Here is a 10,203-nt window from a genome sequence, read left to right as displayed (position 1 = left end):
TCAGGAATAACCTGATGTGTCTCTCACTTAAATCCCAACCAGGCAGTGAGCTGTCAATGCCTTCAGTTTGGTGTGGGACCCTGCAGGCTCCTTCCCAAGGGCACCACACACATCCACAGCTGCTAAATGGCACATCCCTGCTCCCTCCTCGAGAGGGGTCATGAATAAGTCTGGCCTTTCTCCTTCTAACTCTGCCTTAAGACCATTTATTATACACAAAATTGACAGAGCATGGGGAGATCTCTATGCTCCCACTGCCTGTGTGCAAGCAGTTCTAGAAATATTAAGCCATATTTGAGGTTTTTTGCTTTCAGATTCACAAGACATCTTTCCTGACAACAAAGAAAAACTTCTTTAAAAGGCTACCTGACAGTTTGTAACCATGCCATCAGAAACTTTTGAGAGAATCAATCAAAAGCTGTGGCCCTGCAGAACTGCCAAACTGACATTGTCATTTATATGCCTCCAAAATATTTAATGGTGCTGGTGGTGTGAATTTGGAGTGGAACAAATTTCTGGCATTAAGAAATGGTTCACTGCAGAGCAGACCAACTGCTATTGTCACAAAGGTGCAGCTCTTCAATAAAAAGATATTCATAAAAATGCTTAAGAAATGTAAGATGATAATTTAGTTGTTGGTTGTTTTTTTAATAAAAGATACAAGCATTCATAACACATGATGAAGTCAACCAATAATTTTCAGTGTTGTTTTCCCTTTATTTTTAGTCTAAACAATTTGTTTGTCAACAGCCAAACGTGAGAGGGGAAAACAGATTTCTGGGCTGGAGACATGAATCCAGCCCACATCTCCTATTTACCAGAAACCAGGTTTCCAGACTGGAGACATGGATCCAGCCCACATCTCCTATTTACCAGAAACCAGGTTTCCAGACTGGAGACATGGATCCAGCCCACATCTCCTATTTACCAATATATCCTCGTGTGATTCTTAGTAAATCCTGTGGTCTGTCCTTGCCACAGGTTCCTCAGCTGTGTTTTGGAATTTGTGGCACCTGGCAGTGCCACAGACATGCTGTGAGAGTTCATGGCTTGAGAAGTCCACTGACATACCATGGCTACAGCAAATATTAACAGCAGTTTAAGTATCCCAAAGGAATGCATGAGTGAAGCAGCAAACATAAGGAGTTTCTGGAAAACAAATTATGAATCTGATCCTACTGAAATGCTAAGAAGGGCTTGGCAGGTGATTTTAGCACAAGATATTTAGCCTCAGATACTAATGAGATTCCATGAAGAGAATTGAAAAGATCCCTCCAAGATTTAATTTCACATTCATGGGAAGTGTGGAGCTGTAACAATTCCCTCTGGCTCCTGGGGTGAGAAATCCCACTGAACAGATTGGTCCCTCAGCAGCTATGGCCCTGTTTTCAGTTTCACAGCACACCATCTGCCTCACCTGTACCATTGGCTTTGCCCCACCATCCTTCCCAAGCACTACAGAAATAATTCTTTTCAGAGGGAACTGGGCTGCAAAAAGCACCTGTCAAAGCTGATTAGGCAGAATGGGAGATGGGTGTTCAGGCACCATCCAGGCATAAAGGGAAAATCCAGCAGTAAAACTGGCAACATCTTCCTGTTCTGTCATACTTCACTTGTGTGCCCAGAAAGTAAATGTGAAATACAGCCTAGACTGCCATGAATGTACTACCTAAAAGCTGTCCTTTAAATAGCAGATATTTGTGCCAAGAGAAACAAAATATTATTGTTGTTGGATTGTCAAGGCCAAAGAAAGCAGACCCTGGAGACTACTGCTACCCAGAGTGACATTATTCTTTTCATTACCAACTCTCAGCAACCATATAGTATTTCCTGTGATTACTTTAGTTCTTTGATGATTCAAGAACTTAAAGTCTAGGACAGAGAATCAGTGCCAAAAAGATTTTATCTATCAAAATGCCTGCAAAATGCCAAAAAAGCAAAACATGTGCACACAAAAGTCAATCTGTATTCCTTCCTGGGTGTGTAACACTATTCATTTATAGCAGTCATCTGAGCTACTTGAGCATTTTAATAAAGGGCTGCTTTACAATCAGACTTAAATTCCAAGTGTTCTAACAGAGAAGAAAGACAGGTGGGAGGAGGTGAAAAAGAAGAAGGCTGGAAAGTTGGTTTATGGCTCTGCACAGAAACAGGGGACAAGACTTGGTCAACACCCCTAAATATGCATTCTCACATGTAGGTACTTTTGTATTTAGGCATGTAAGTTTGAAATCTGGTTTTCACTCTGTGCATCTCTGAATCCTGCAAAGGTAGCACAGAAAAAATGAGTTACTGTAAAGGGATGAGTTAAAACCTAATTCTTATGAATGTAACTTTGCTGGACCTTTCAGTATTACCCTAACCAGCAGCACTGGCATAAACAGTATCACTTAAAATGACTTTTCAGTTGGGGTATGAACAATCTTTGTTTGAATTCACTGGTTTTATCAGAAAACAGGTGTTTCAAAACTGTTCAAAGGGCTTGACTCCTCTGAGCAAACACAGTCAGTGTATTTGCTGCATCACTGCTCTCTCTGAGCCAATGTTCACCTTAAGTCACACTTGGAATTCTGCCTCATAATTTAACTTTTTATCATACCATTTAAAAGCTTGAGATAGAGGTTTATAAGGTAATAATTTGATTCAAAACTAATGTTTTAGTGAGTTGGTCTGAGTCTTACAAGTTCTCCAGCATAACACAAGCCGTGGGTCACTGAAAATTCATTAATTAGCAAAACCCACTCAAACTTCACAAGAACTGGTAGATGAAGACTTTCCTAAACACATCCACTTTTGATTTCATAAAATGACTTCTCATTCTTATCTCCAATGTGACTTAAAAATGGCATGAACAAATAGAAAGAAACTGTCATTAAAACAGAATTAATCATAACAATAAGTGCATGCTTGAAAGGCAGCATGCTATTTATTGGTGTAATTTTCTGACTTGTGCATTCTGAGAGGACACAGCACCTAGTACATCAGAAGCAGTGAAATTAAAATCAGTCTGAGACAACAGTGAATTAAGTGAAGACAGAGAACAACTTCATTGTTTCAATGTTCAGACACAGAAATTATGGACATTGAGAAGGCAATGGGAACTTCAGGCTCTCTTACCAAAACACTGAAGCCCTTTAAATAAATAAAAAGAATCAAAGTAACTGAGGTGGATTCTGAAAACCTGAAACCAAACAAGTTGCCTAATAATAATGAATCAGGCTCTTGCTGTGTGAATTGAAAGATAATGATTTGCTTACTGTTTCTCTATTCTCCATTATGATCTTAGAATCACACCCAGCTTTTTAAAGGTTTTTTTCCTCATTGTTACAGCAATTCCATAAAGCCACTAAAACTTTGATATGAGAATGCTTAAGGACATTTTAACATTATTAGACTTGCAAATTTCACCACTTGAGAGAAGCTTGAGAATGTCTTTCCAACTTTAAACCTTTGTTGTCTGTTTTCTTACTTTTGCTGCATTAATTGTAGAGGAATCTTTGTAGAATTCCATGTAGGAAAGGCAAGGAAAAAAGTGTTCCCTGGGGGCAATATAAATGTGGTAGGAAAAATAGTAACATTAATTAAAATATCAGAAACCAGGTAATTTTAAAAAGTCTGTTCACTCCAGGATTTTTTACCACTTGATTAAAAAGGAAATGTTCCCAGCTTTAGCCTATTATTAACTTTTCTTTCCCAATACTTCAGGGCAAAGAAGACAGAAAACAGAATAATGGAGTAAAGAAAATGTCTAAGCTAGACAAACCCCTTAAGGCAAAGGCATAAAATTTCGAGTTCAAGGTACTAAACCCACAAAATGACACAGCCAAATGGTACCTTCAGATGCCAACAGCAAACACAGCATTTTAATGAGAAGTAGGTGGATGTGCATGAATCAGGTACAACAACTGCAGTTCCTCAAGAGCAAACACTGACTCACACCTTTCCCAGTTTATGAGGCCTTCCACAGCCTCACAAGCCATGGGTGTGGGAATCCTTAAAAGCAGAGGGTTTAAAAGGCAGCCTCAGAGAGAGCAGAACTGTGATTAGAGCTAAGCAGCAGCCACAAGATTCGTCAGCAGAAAAGTTGTGTGAGATGTAGAAAGTAAGGACAGCTAGAACAACGGTCTGTGTATTAATGCTTAACTAGAATAACTCCCTAAGCTACAGAAAAGTTTATCTAGCAAGATATTAAGAACTTCTAAGCTTATTAATGGAGCTCTGTGCCTTGTGTTTTAAGGCTTACAAGCAGGTTTTGTAGTCCAAGCAAGCATTGTTTAACCGAAGGTATGTGCATCGGAAAGCAGGGCAACCCTGACGAGGGGAGGGAATGATGGGGGGGACTCCATGGATATCAGAAGATGAATTAATTACTTTATTATTGTTTCAGATTGCAAGGCAAGATGTATTCTATTGGCATCTGTATGGCAGTTGTCTGTGTCAAGTGTGCAATTCTCCTTATCTCTCTCTCTGAGTGATCATAATCAAGGTCCCTCAGCAGGGAACATCTGCTGATAAGAGGCCATTGGATGTCACTGCATGGCTGATAAGAACTACAGCATCCCATTGTAAGATGCTCTGCCCAGAGGGAGGAGCCAAGCATTGCTACCCAGATATAATCTGGAGATTCTGGAACACCAGCACGGCTTCTCCACTGGATTCCCCAGAGGAACAGCAGCTGCTGCTTCTTTCACTGGATCTTTGGAGGAAGAATACACCCCTTTTCTACAGGACCCCTCTGCTCCAACAGAACCATACCTGACACTGCAGGAGGGCTGCAGCCACTTTTCCAACTGGACTGCTACCAACACCCTGACCCACAGGGTGTCAGGCTGAGTTCTGACTCTGTCAGTGTTGTTCTAGTGTATTGCCTTGGTTTATTTTATCATTTTTTTTCCTTCCCTGTTAAAGAACTGTTATTTCCTGCTCCGATATCTTTTGCCTGAGAGCCCCTTATTTAAAATTCATAGCAATTCAGAGGGGTGGGGAGGGTTTACATTCTCCATTTCAGGGGAGGCTCCTGTCTCCTTTAGCAGGCTCCCATCTTTCCAAACCAAGACAATTATACTCTATTATTCTGTGTTATATTACACTACATCTAAACTGAATCTGCCAAGCACCCAACTGCACTGCCCAGAATCTCATGGCTGTCTGCCCACAGTCCTGACACACACCTGGATTCAACTGGTCAGTGAACCTGAACACTCACACCAGAATCCAATTAACAATTCCTTCAGGTAAACAATCTTCCACCATGCATTCCACTTGTGAACAACACAGGGGCAGTGAATGAGATAAGAATTGTCTTTTCTTTCTCTGAGGTTCAGAGAATGTGAATCCCAGAAATGTTCTTGGGAAGTTGTGCCTTGCTTTTCTCTGTGAAGAGAAATGCGGCTACATACATGTGCCTACAGTGGTTGGATAAATCTACTGTCAATGTGCTTTTGCTTTGTGTGATTGGTCAAAAAACTTTTAAAGTGAGTTGTAACATTGAGTTCTTTGCCTGCTGCCTGGGATGTGAGCTGATGACATCTTCCCATTGTCATAACCATGGAATGAGACATGCTGGAAAACAAACAGCTCGAGATGTGTCCCACAGCAGCCCCATCCAGTTTATGGTTTGCACATAAACCCCTGGCTGGCAGCCCTGGAGTTACAAACTTCACCAGGACCACCTGGCAGCCCCACTGGAGCTGTGCATGCTCAAGCCTGTCCCAGCAGCACACAGAGCAGGTTCATTTGCATCACGTGCACCTCATTAATCCACATTCATTTGTTTCACTCTGCAAGCAGTGAGGGCAGGTGCCTGCAGGCTGTTGCTGGCTCAGCTGACTGCTTGCAGCTCCACATGATGTTAAAAATCTATTTCTTGTCATCAGACCATCATATTCCTGCTCCACAAAGGGAGAAAAGATGAATAAAAACTTGGATGCTGAGAGTGTCAGGTGTCTCCAGCTGCAGGCAAAGAGCAGCACTGAAATCCCTTTTGGCTGTGGGCAGCAGGAATCATGGTCAGTGCACAGAAGGAGTCAGAGAGCAAACACAGAAATTCACTCAGACATCCACAGAAATTCAGCTTAGAAAGGGCAGGCAAAGGTAACAGACTTTAAATCCCCTCCCAAGTACACTGGGCTGTGGTGTCACAGCTCTGCATTCCAAATGAGGAATTTGGGAGGCTCTACCAGAGAGATTTCCATTTCTGATGTCAGGTGAATGTCTTCTCAAGGAAACAATATTGTGTAGCATTAAATTTTCATTTTCTCAGTGAGTTTACTCTCTGAATATATTTTGAGTGATTTTTGTATTGTTTTCAAAGCTCATGGGAATGCACAAAAATGAAACACCAGACTGGTTTCTGCCTGGAAAGGAATGCTGTTAATGCTGGCACTGCATGTTTCCATAAACTAGTTTCATCACTCAAACCCCAAGAATTTTCCCCCACAGAATACTGAAACAAGAGTTAACTTACAAGTTTTCATATGCATCTTTGAACACTACATTAGCATTAATTTGGCTACAACACAGGGCTAAGCCTGTCCTCTGCTTCCTCCTTCCTATCACACCCATGAGAACTGGGCCAGATTATCAGTGCTGCAGCAGACTGAAATCAGCTATTCTGCTTTTATCAGAAAAAAAAAAAAAAGCAGCACTTTTTAAAAGTGTCAAAAGATTTTCATTGAAACCAGTAGCTCAAGATTTCAGGAAACAAGTAATTGATTTTTTGTTTCAGTTTCTGAGAGCATGGTTTGATCCTGCTGTGCTTTACTTCTTGAAATACACCAAAAACTTGACTAGGGTGCAGCAGAAAGCTGAGTAAATCTATGCTGAATGGTTGATTCCTTCCAAAGAAGAATCCTTAGGATAACAGATTCTTTTCCCTTTCCACACTGGCATGTTTTAGCTCTCCTTGTGCCCTAAGAACACAGTAAGAAACACAGCTCACTTTGCAGGATTTCTGGGGCAGGTTAAGACAAGGCACCTGTCCTTCTGCCCAGCTCTGGTCTGACATACAAATGCTCCCACTGGATTGTGAGAGAGCACTTTGTGCAATGTTATTTCCCAGCCTCCTCCCAGGGCTCTTTAGGATGGGTTTGTGGAATACTGGGTGAGAAACACGATCAGTAAATTGGTACCCAAACACTTTCTGCTCTCCAGTAAGTGAATAAGATGTGCTGAAGAAGGGAAAGGGGAAAATGAGTGATTTCTAACATCTGAGAGCTATTTATTGAGTCTTGAAAAAGGATGCATGACTTTACCTACAGACTGATTCCATTCCTACAGGCACCAAGGGGTTTTAGCTTGTTAACACCGAGTCAAAATAAATTCCTTATACTAAAACAAAAATGATAAATTCTTTATAATTTTATGAAACAACACACACATGCTCCAAAGGGAGGATGTGTGTGTGGTGTGATAAAATCATTAAGAGTTGTGCCAGGGGTCTTTCCAAAGCTGAAAGTTACTGCTGATTTTGCACTGAAGAAAAGCATGCCTTCTGTTCTCACAGATTCTCAGAGCAGAAATTACCCATAATATGCAGTTCAACACCTCTGTTTGGCAGAGGTATGAACTGACAAACACAACCACCAGTCCTTGCTGTGTCTGGCTCATGACAAAACCTGGACCAGCTCTGCACTAAAAATAAGAGTGTGAGCTACCTCTAAAGGTTAAAACCCACAACCCTCAGACTCCCAAACCCCTTGAAATTTCTAGGAGCTCAAAGTGCTTCTGAAGTTGTTAAGGCACCAAAGCAGATTTTGGAGTTCAGAAACATGACAATTCAATTTAGAAAATATGTGTGAAAATAGGAATTTAAACCTAAACATAGCAAGACCATATTGGAACTTTCCCCAAGTATATTCCTTTGGAGAGCTCTCATACTTTCCTCCAGAAAGCTGGCTGCTTAAAATAGCTGTCAGCTTTCTAAAGGGAGTGATTAATTCCACTGGAGTTATTTCTGCTCCCAAGAATACTAATAAATTTCCCAGACAATGGGGAAAGCTGCTGCTAATGGATGTCTCACATACTTTAAATAAAGCCCACATTTATGCATTGCTAAGTGTGGGGGGGGTTTAGTTTTTAAACTTGATTTTCATTATACAACCTATCAGTCAGTGCTTAACCACTGACCAAAGCTATTCAATGAATTGTAGTGACTGCTAGTAATTAGTTAGTAACTGCCTTGTAATTGCCTCAGAGCTAGTAGAACCTGTCTAGTAATTCCCAGTAACTACCAGAGCTAGTTAATCCCTAGGAACTGCTCAGTAACTACAAGAAGAGTTTCTCAGTAACTGCTAGGAAGAGTCTAACAACATTGCAATAACTTAATAATAATAATAATAATATGAAAAAAATTGTGGCAACTTCTGGTAACATCTTAGTGCCTGACAAATGCTAGTAATGACTTTACAATGTCCAATATCTAACATTTACTCATATAAATATCTAACAATTACTTAGATACATCTAACATTTACTAATCTAAATATCTAACAATTACTAATAGATATTCCAACATTAACTAATCTAATATTTAACAAACAGTGAATTACTAATTACTGCCTTGTAACTGCCTAGTAAATAATAATTTCTGCCTAACAGCTCCTAGTAGCTACTCAATACCTGCCTAATAATCACTAGTAAGTGCCTTGTGACTGCCCAGTGAATTCTGTGTCTGGTACCAGCCCTTCCCTTCATGGCCCCACTGGCCCAGCCCTTTTCAGGGCTGAATTCCCCTCAGCCCCCTTTGTTCCCACCCCAAGGAGAATGAGCAGAGTAATTTCCCCCCACTTTTCCCCAAAAAGGGGCTCCATTGAGATCAGGGCCTCACATTGGGTGGTTAAAGCTGCATTGCAGGGGCAGGAGGAGTCTCAGCAGCTCCTGCTTGGCTGCACAGGGATTTTCTCCTCCTGTTTTTCCCTTTTTTTCCTCTCTAATTCATGGCTTGTCTGAGCTCTGCTCGCAACAGCCCAAAGCTGCTGCCATTAAATTTGCTAAAATTGTGCTTTGGATAATTTTTAGAGGGCAGCAGAGGGTGCTGTTAGTTCTCCTGTGGGGAGGATGGGGACACTCACCCCTCCAGCCCAGAATCCAGACAGACCCAAAGCCCAGAATAATTTCCTGCTGAGGGCTCAGCCTTGTTCCATGCTCCAAAACTGGTGCTCTTCTCCAGCTGGCTCTGAAATTCAGTGTTTTTTCAAGGAGCTCAGAGCAGGTTCACAGCTCTAAATATGGATTGAAAAAGAAGGAATCCCTGATATCCAGCACCTTCTTTGAACATATAGATTCTTTGTTGTAATTTTATTATTCCGTTATTCTGTTCTCTATTATTTGTTATCTGGGAACCAGAAGCAGTGCTTGGTGTGATTAATGACTGTGTTCAATATAGCCACAGTCCAAGCTGTGAGAGTTTGGGAGGAAAAAACCAATCCATGCTGATTTTGAGGTGCTGAAGTCCTTCTGGCAATTTCTAAAAGATGCTCAGAGCCAAGGGAATAACCTCTGAACAAGAGATGAGAGCAGAGCATCCTGACATCACCCACCACACACGCAGAGCATTGCAGCTAAAACTGTAATTGCTTGCAGGATTAATTGCCTGCAGTGACTTTTCTGGGCTGCACAGGATGGATTTGGAGCCTTGTGCTGATGGCTCTGGGACAGCTCTGGCCCTCCTCAGAGCAGTGGAGGTGTCTGTTTGTTCTGGAAATACTGCCCACAGCCACATGAATAGCCAGATCAGCCCGAATTTATGGAGCTGTGGATTGATGCTGTTTGTGCTTGGCACAAACAAGACAAGGTACTTGTCTGGCAGGCAGGCTATAAGACAGGGATTTGTTATGGTACCAGGCAAGAAACACTGCCAGAGGCTTTTAGCAGAAGTTGCTGAGCAGTTCTGTGTCTCAAAGAGCCCAGTGATATTTCCCACTGCCTCGGAAATGTAAAGGATTTTACTGCCACAGGATGCACAGGATTTTCCCTCTTTATTTCTCTGCAGTTCACTTTTGCTGTTAACCAGGCAGATTTTCCTGTGCAGCACAGAGATGTGGGCAGAGGACTGCAATCACTGTTATCTGCACAGTGCTTAGAGCAGGACACAGCATCAGGTTTCCTTGGTGGAGGGTGAGATTAGCAGGAACCAGCCCTGTTAAATGATAAAGAAATGCTGAAGAGCAATGTGGGCTGGGTCAGTTTTCACAGCAAGGTTCA

Source organism: Fringilla coelebs (assembly GCF_963513975.1).
Source record: "Fringilla coelebs genome assembly, chromosome: 4".
In the NCBI taxonomy this organism is placed as follows: Eukaryota; Metazoa; Chordata; class Aves; order Passeriformes; family Fringillidae; genus Fringilla; species Fringilla coelebs.
This window is presented reverse-complemented; position numbering follows the sequence as displayed.